This window comes from Ursus arctos, unplaced genomic scaffold (genome assembly GCF_023065955.2).
Source record: "Ursus arctos isolate Adak ecotype North America unplaced genomic scaffold, UrsArc2.0 scaffold_26, whole genome shotgun sequence".
Taxonomy (NCBI): Eukaryota; Metazoa; Chordata; class Mammalia; order Carnivora; family Ursidae; genus Ursus; species Ursus arctos.
In genome coordinates, this window is record NW_026622941.1 from 15,648,899 (window position 1) to 15,654,755 (window position 5,857).

A 5,857-nucleotide genomic window follows, 5' to 3' on the forward strand; every position below is an offset into this window, starting at 1 on the left:
TTAACGTTTTGTAAACAAATTGGAGGAAGGAATAATCCTTAAAGAGATTAATGGTGTTAGCAGTTCTCATACAGAGTTGAAATGGCAAAACAGCCTCCTTCTAATTCAAAGGAAGCAGAAAGTGAAACCAAATTGTCTAATTTTCAATAGCTCAATACAATGAAAAGAATAAACCAAGAGGAGCCTCTAAGATTATTTTTATAATTTTTCAGAGGTTATTTTGAGTAGAATTAAAAACAGAATAAATATTATGTGGTTAGTAATCATTTGAAAGAAAATTTTCATCATTTTGAAAGAAAATCACCTCTCAAACAAAGTAGTACACTCCATTTTCATGTTCTTCCAACAGCTGGGGGGGGGGGGATGTAATATTTTAAATATCCTCTCCCAATTTCTTTAACTATTAAACAACCACACCAAGCTTTAACTCACTGATGATTTTTTTCATGGGAAATCTTTTTTTAAAAAGGACAAATGATACCTTTAGAGCAAAATGGAAATGAACTTTGACTCAGAGTGAACTGAAGTGGGTAACAAACCTGAGAAATGATATTGAAATAGGCAATGCTTTACTTCAGTTTATAAGAGAAAAACAAACAAACAAACAAACAAACCTAAACAGAAACACAGGCTTGATATATTTCTTCTGACTCAGTCCGTAGGAGCAATTTGCTCTCCTCTTAAATTACACTGCATGACAAAACTAAACTTTTGAATGTTGTCAATGTTCGAAATGATCTTCCAAAACATTCGCTAATTCTTTACTTATATTGATATCACAACAGACTTGTTCTTATGTAATCACTAAGTAAGGGATCAACCTTCTGCCCCACCTGCAAGTTTTCTAAGTTTATATCCTAGATCAAATTTCTCCTTCCCATTTGCATACTTCTGTTTCAATTTTCCACATACTGAACAAAACCATCATCCACTGCTAGGAGAAAAGTTATCTGAGGCTTTAAAATGATAGTGTCGGGGCGCCTAGGTGGCACAGCGTCTGCCTTCGGCTCAGGGCATGGGTGATCCCAGCGTTCTGGGATCGAGCCCCATGTCAGGCTTCTCTGCTATGAGCCTGCTTCTTCCTCTCCCACTCCCCCTGCTTGTGTTCCCTCTCTTGCTGGCTGTCTCTATCTCTGTTGAATAAATAAATAAAATCTTTAAAAATAAAATAAAATAAAATGATAGTGTCTTTTAGGACTCTGAGCCAACCATAACTCTGGCCATTGCTAGTACCTCTTCAATTTGATTGACAGGTTTTTTTGTTTGTTTGTTTGTTTGTTTCTGTTTTTCTGTTGTTCTTTTTTTCCTTTAAGTTGCATTTATAATTCTTACATGGAAAACATTTGTCACCTCTTCAAATTTCAGAGACAAATTTATTATGTTTATCTTGGTTAAATTCTTTTAGAGGTAAGATGTATACAATTCAGGAGAGGATGACACTTCATTTACAATCCTCAAACTATTTCTTCATGAGTCTGCATGCTGGTTGGAAAGTTTATATCTATTTGTGGCTGTGAGTCAAGTAGATAGGCAATGCAATCTGCCAAAGGAGCTAAATTTAATGCAGATCATGGTCCTCCCTGTCTTTCTCCTAGCACTGAATCGCCTAATGTCTCCCACCTCCGCCCCCCCCCCCCCCGCCAAGAAATGGCCATAAAGATTTTCTAGCAAAGTTTCAAATATATGTCATTCCGTTTCTGATAGGCCCTCTGAACTGATGTAGATAATGGGAAGTTAAAAATATTTTCATTTTCCAAGATTAGAGGTAATGTACAGGGAATATTTTAAGTTATAATAACTAGCATCTAGAAATTTCTCAATAAGATACTGATTATTATCATATTCAATATGGCCCAATTAACTATTTTGACTCTTTAATGAAGGGTCATTCTTACTATAACCTTCTCTGCTACTGTACTTCCATAACACTTTGTGGGCTTTCCTGAAAATTAATTATAGTTAGTCTGTATTCTCCACCTGCTATGTTCTAAATGTTTGTGTCCCACCAAAATGTTGAAATCCTAACATTTCAGGAGGTCATGACGGTGGCGCCCTCATGAATGGAATTAGTGTTTTTATAAAAGAGACTCCACAGAGATCCCTTGCCCTATATGAACACACCAGCTATGATTTGAAGAGAGGGTCCTCACCAAAATGCGACCAGGCTGGTACCTTGACCTTGGGCTTCCAGCCTCCAGAACCAAAAGAGATAAATTTCTGTTGTTTATAAGCTACCTAGTCTGTGATATTTGTTACAGCTGCTTGCAAAGACTAAGACATAGCTCAGCTAAAAACTTCGAGGATTCAAGTTTTAACCTAATTAGTTTTGCATTCTAAACAGTGCAGAGTGTAGTATCTTGCTCACAACAGACATTTGTTATGTGCTGATTAAAATGATTTGAATTAAACAAAGAAGCCACAGAAGACAATGTTCAAAGTGCAAATTTGAATCTAAGTTGTAGATAAAAATAACAACCTAAGCATTTTAAAACCAGATGCTACTTGATATTACTATTTAGATATTTTCACAAGATGTATACCCTCAGAAAGATTTATTACAGCACAGTGCAAAGATTTGTTTTGTCATCTGTCTTCATGATTACATCATAAGTTCTTGGAGCCAGTATGTGCAGGGTCTATCACAGTGCCTAGCATATAATAACAACTTAATAAATGTTTACTGAATGAATAACTCAATGGAAGAATAATAAATGAATATACTTAAAGGGTAGTTGATCTAAATGAAATTATCATGACTTAAATTTGCTAGCTTTCTGAGTCAAGTAAAGAAGGAAACAAAAAATGGAGGTCAATAGAATTTTCGATACAAACTAGAATCACAACAGTATCTTGTGCTATGCAGAAACATTAAGATTTTTGGAAGGTTTATGGTATTAAGCATGTTTACCAGATGATGTCTATTAGTTATTACTATCAGGTAAAAGCCTTAAAAACCTTTAAGAGGCTATTAGTAGTGAAAAAATATCTCAAGTAGCTTATTCAAAATAGTCCTAATATATGTAACTTTTGCTAATTTGCCTTAAGCTACTTACAAAAACACTAAAAAGACAAAACATGGAATCAAAGCTCAAAAAATGTAAGGATAGAATCTGGAAGGAGGGGCGCCTGGGTAGCGCAGTCGTTAAGTGTCTGCCTTCGGCTCAGGGCGTGATCCTGGCGTTCCTGGATCGAGTCCCACATCAGGCTCCTCGGCTGGGAGCCTGCTCCTTCTCCCTCTCCCCTGCTGTGTTCCCTCTCTCTCTGGCTGTCTCTCTGTCACATAAATAAATAAAATCTTAAAAAAAAAAAAAAAGATAAAAAAAAGAATCTGGAAGGAACTTTACTAACCAATAGTAGGTCAATTTTCTTGGCATTTTCAGGTTTCATCTCAAAGAGAACACCTGAAAAAGGTAGGAAGACACTTTATCACTTCCTTGTGTTTTTCCTATGGGTCTATATCCAGAGTATACAAGAACCAATGGAAAATATGATTCACGTGTTGATTTTTGAGGTATTTAAAGGTTATTCTCAGACCTCCCCCACTTTTGCAATTGCCATCTTTCTCACCATTCAGAAAAGGCATCTTTCAGAAACAGCTGAGCAAGAGCTATGGAGGGGACCCCTGATTGCTTATTGCACACTGGCTGCTTTTTTCTTCAAAAGCAAAGCTCTGGAGACAGTCACAGAAATATTCTGGATACAGTGGATGGAGGGACTCTTAGGTTGGTGTCTGTTATATCTTCCAGAGTTTCAGAGGACCAGCAGGAAGTAAAAGAGAAATCACCACCTCAGTGGAGTGAATGCCTGCTAGAAACTGAAAGTCATATCGAAATCTGGACACATCAACTTTCTTTCTAAGTATGAATCTGAGAAGAGGATTTTGTTGTCATTGATTTATCAGAATGTGGCTTAGGATAATTGAACCATTCTATATTCTGAGAATCAATGAATTCAGGAAGTGCCCCATTCAATAATTTGTAAGGGGGGGAAAGACCAAAGCAGAACACTAAAAACAACAAAAACCTACTGTGGAATACCCCTTTGAAGACTCGAGGGAAGAGTATATTTCTAAAATTAGTGTTTTACAAGACTCAAGAGAACATTCTGGAACTTGCTTACTATTCTCAATAAAATGCAAGAAGAATGAGCCTCTATCAGGCAGGACTAGCAGGGAGTACAGGATACAATGAATTACAAAAGAGAGACAAAAAGCTAAAGAAAAATTTCAATAAAACTACATGTATAGCAGGAAAATCCAAGCCCACATTTTACAACCTCTGAGGATACTGAAATATAGTAATGATAACACAGAAGCATGAATCAGTGACATGGAGGGTGGACTTGAGAACCTCTCTTAAAATGAACTACAAGAAGAGGATAAAGAGATTAAAATTATGAAAGAGAACATGATAGTTAATAAGACCTAAAAGGGAGCTTTAATATGTGACTAATTTGCATTTCTAAAGAAGGAACTAAAACATAACACAGAAGCAGTAAATAAAAATATGATAGACAAAAATTTGACTGACCTGAATATACAGATCTGAGTGACATTACTCAATTCAAGACAAACATAAAAATGCAACCTACAAAAGTCAGATTGAAAATATTTTGAATTCCAAGGTAAATAACTAATAATTTAAAAACTGTCATGTACCTGTACTCTGAAAACTATAAAACACTGATGAAAGAAATTGAAGACAACACAAACAAATGGAAAGATATTCCATGGTCATGGATTGGAAGAACAAATATTGTTAAAATGTCCATATGACCCAAAGCAATATACACATTTAATGCAATCTCTATCAAAATAAACAACAGCATTTTTCACAACACTAGAACAAATAATCATAAAATATGTATGGAACCACAAAAGACACTGAATAGCCAAAACAATCTCAAAAAAGCTGGAGGTATCACAATTCCAGATTCAAGTTATATTACAAAGCTGTAGTAATCAAAACAGTATGGTACTGGCACAAAAACAGACACATAAATCAATGGATTAGGATAGAAAGCCCAGAAACAGACCCATGATCATATGGTCAATTAATCTCCAACAAAAGAGCCAAGAATATGCAATGGGGGAAAAGTCTCTTCAACAAATGGTTTTGGAAAAACTGGACAGCTACATGCAAAAGAATGAAACTGGACCACTTTCTTAAAGCATATACAAAAATAAACTCAAAATGGATTAAAGACCTAAATGTGGCTCACTTTGGCAGCACATACTCTAAAATTGGAATGATACAGAGATTATTATGGCCCCTGCACAAGAATGACATGCAACTCTGTGAAGCGTTCCATAAAACAAACAAACAAACAAAAAACAAAAAAACCTAAATGTGAGACAGCGTAAAAATCCTAAAAGAGAGCACAGGCAGTAATTGCCATCGGCAATATTTTTCTAGATGTCTCCCGAGGCAAAGGAAACAGAAGCAAAAATAAACTGTTGGGGCTACATCAAAACAAAAAGCTTCTGCACAGCAAAGGAAACAACAACTCTAAGCGATAACCTATGGAATGGGAGAAGATGACGTCTCAGATAAAGGGTAGTATCCAACAAATATAAAGAATTTATACAATCTCCACACCCCAAAAACAAATAATCCAATTAAAAATGGGCAGAAGACATGAACAGACACTTCTCTAAGGAAGACACACAGGTGGTCAACAGACACAGGAAATGATGCTCAACATCACTGATCATCAAGGAAATGTAAATCAAAACCACAGTGAGATGTTACCTCACCCCTGTCAGAATGGCTAAAAATAAAAACACAAGAAACACATGTTGAAGAGGATGTGAAGAAAAAGGAATCCTTGTGCACTGTTGGTGGGAATGCAAACTGGT

The 5,857-nt window shown here is 35.9% G+C and overlaps 1 non-coding gene across 1 annotated transcript; it reads left to right on the forward strand.

The window, feature by feature from the left end:
• Positions 1-5,211: 5,211 nt before the first annotated feature.
• On the forward strand, positions 5,212-5,316 carry LOC113258125 (U6 spliceosomal RNA). Its single transcript, XR_003317139.1, has one exon. It is a non-coding gene; the product is annotated as a U6 spliceosomal RNA (small nuclear RNA).
• Positions 5,317-5,857: the final 541 nt, after the last annotated feature.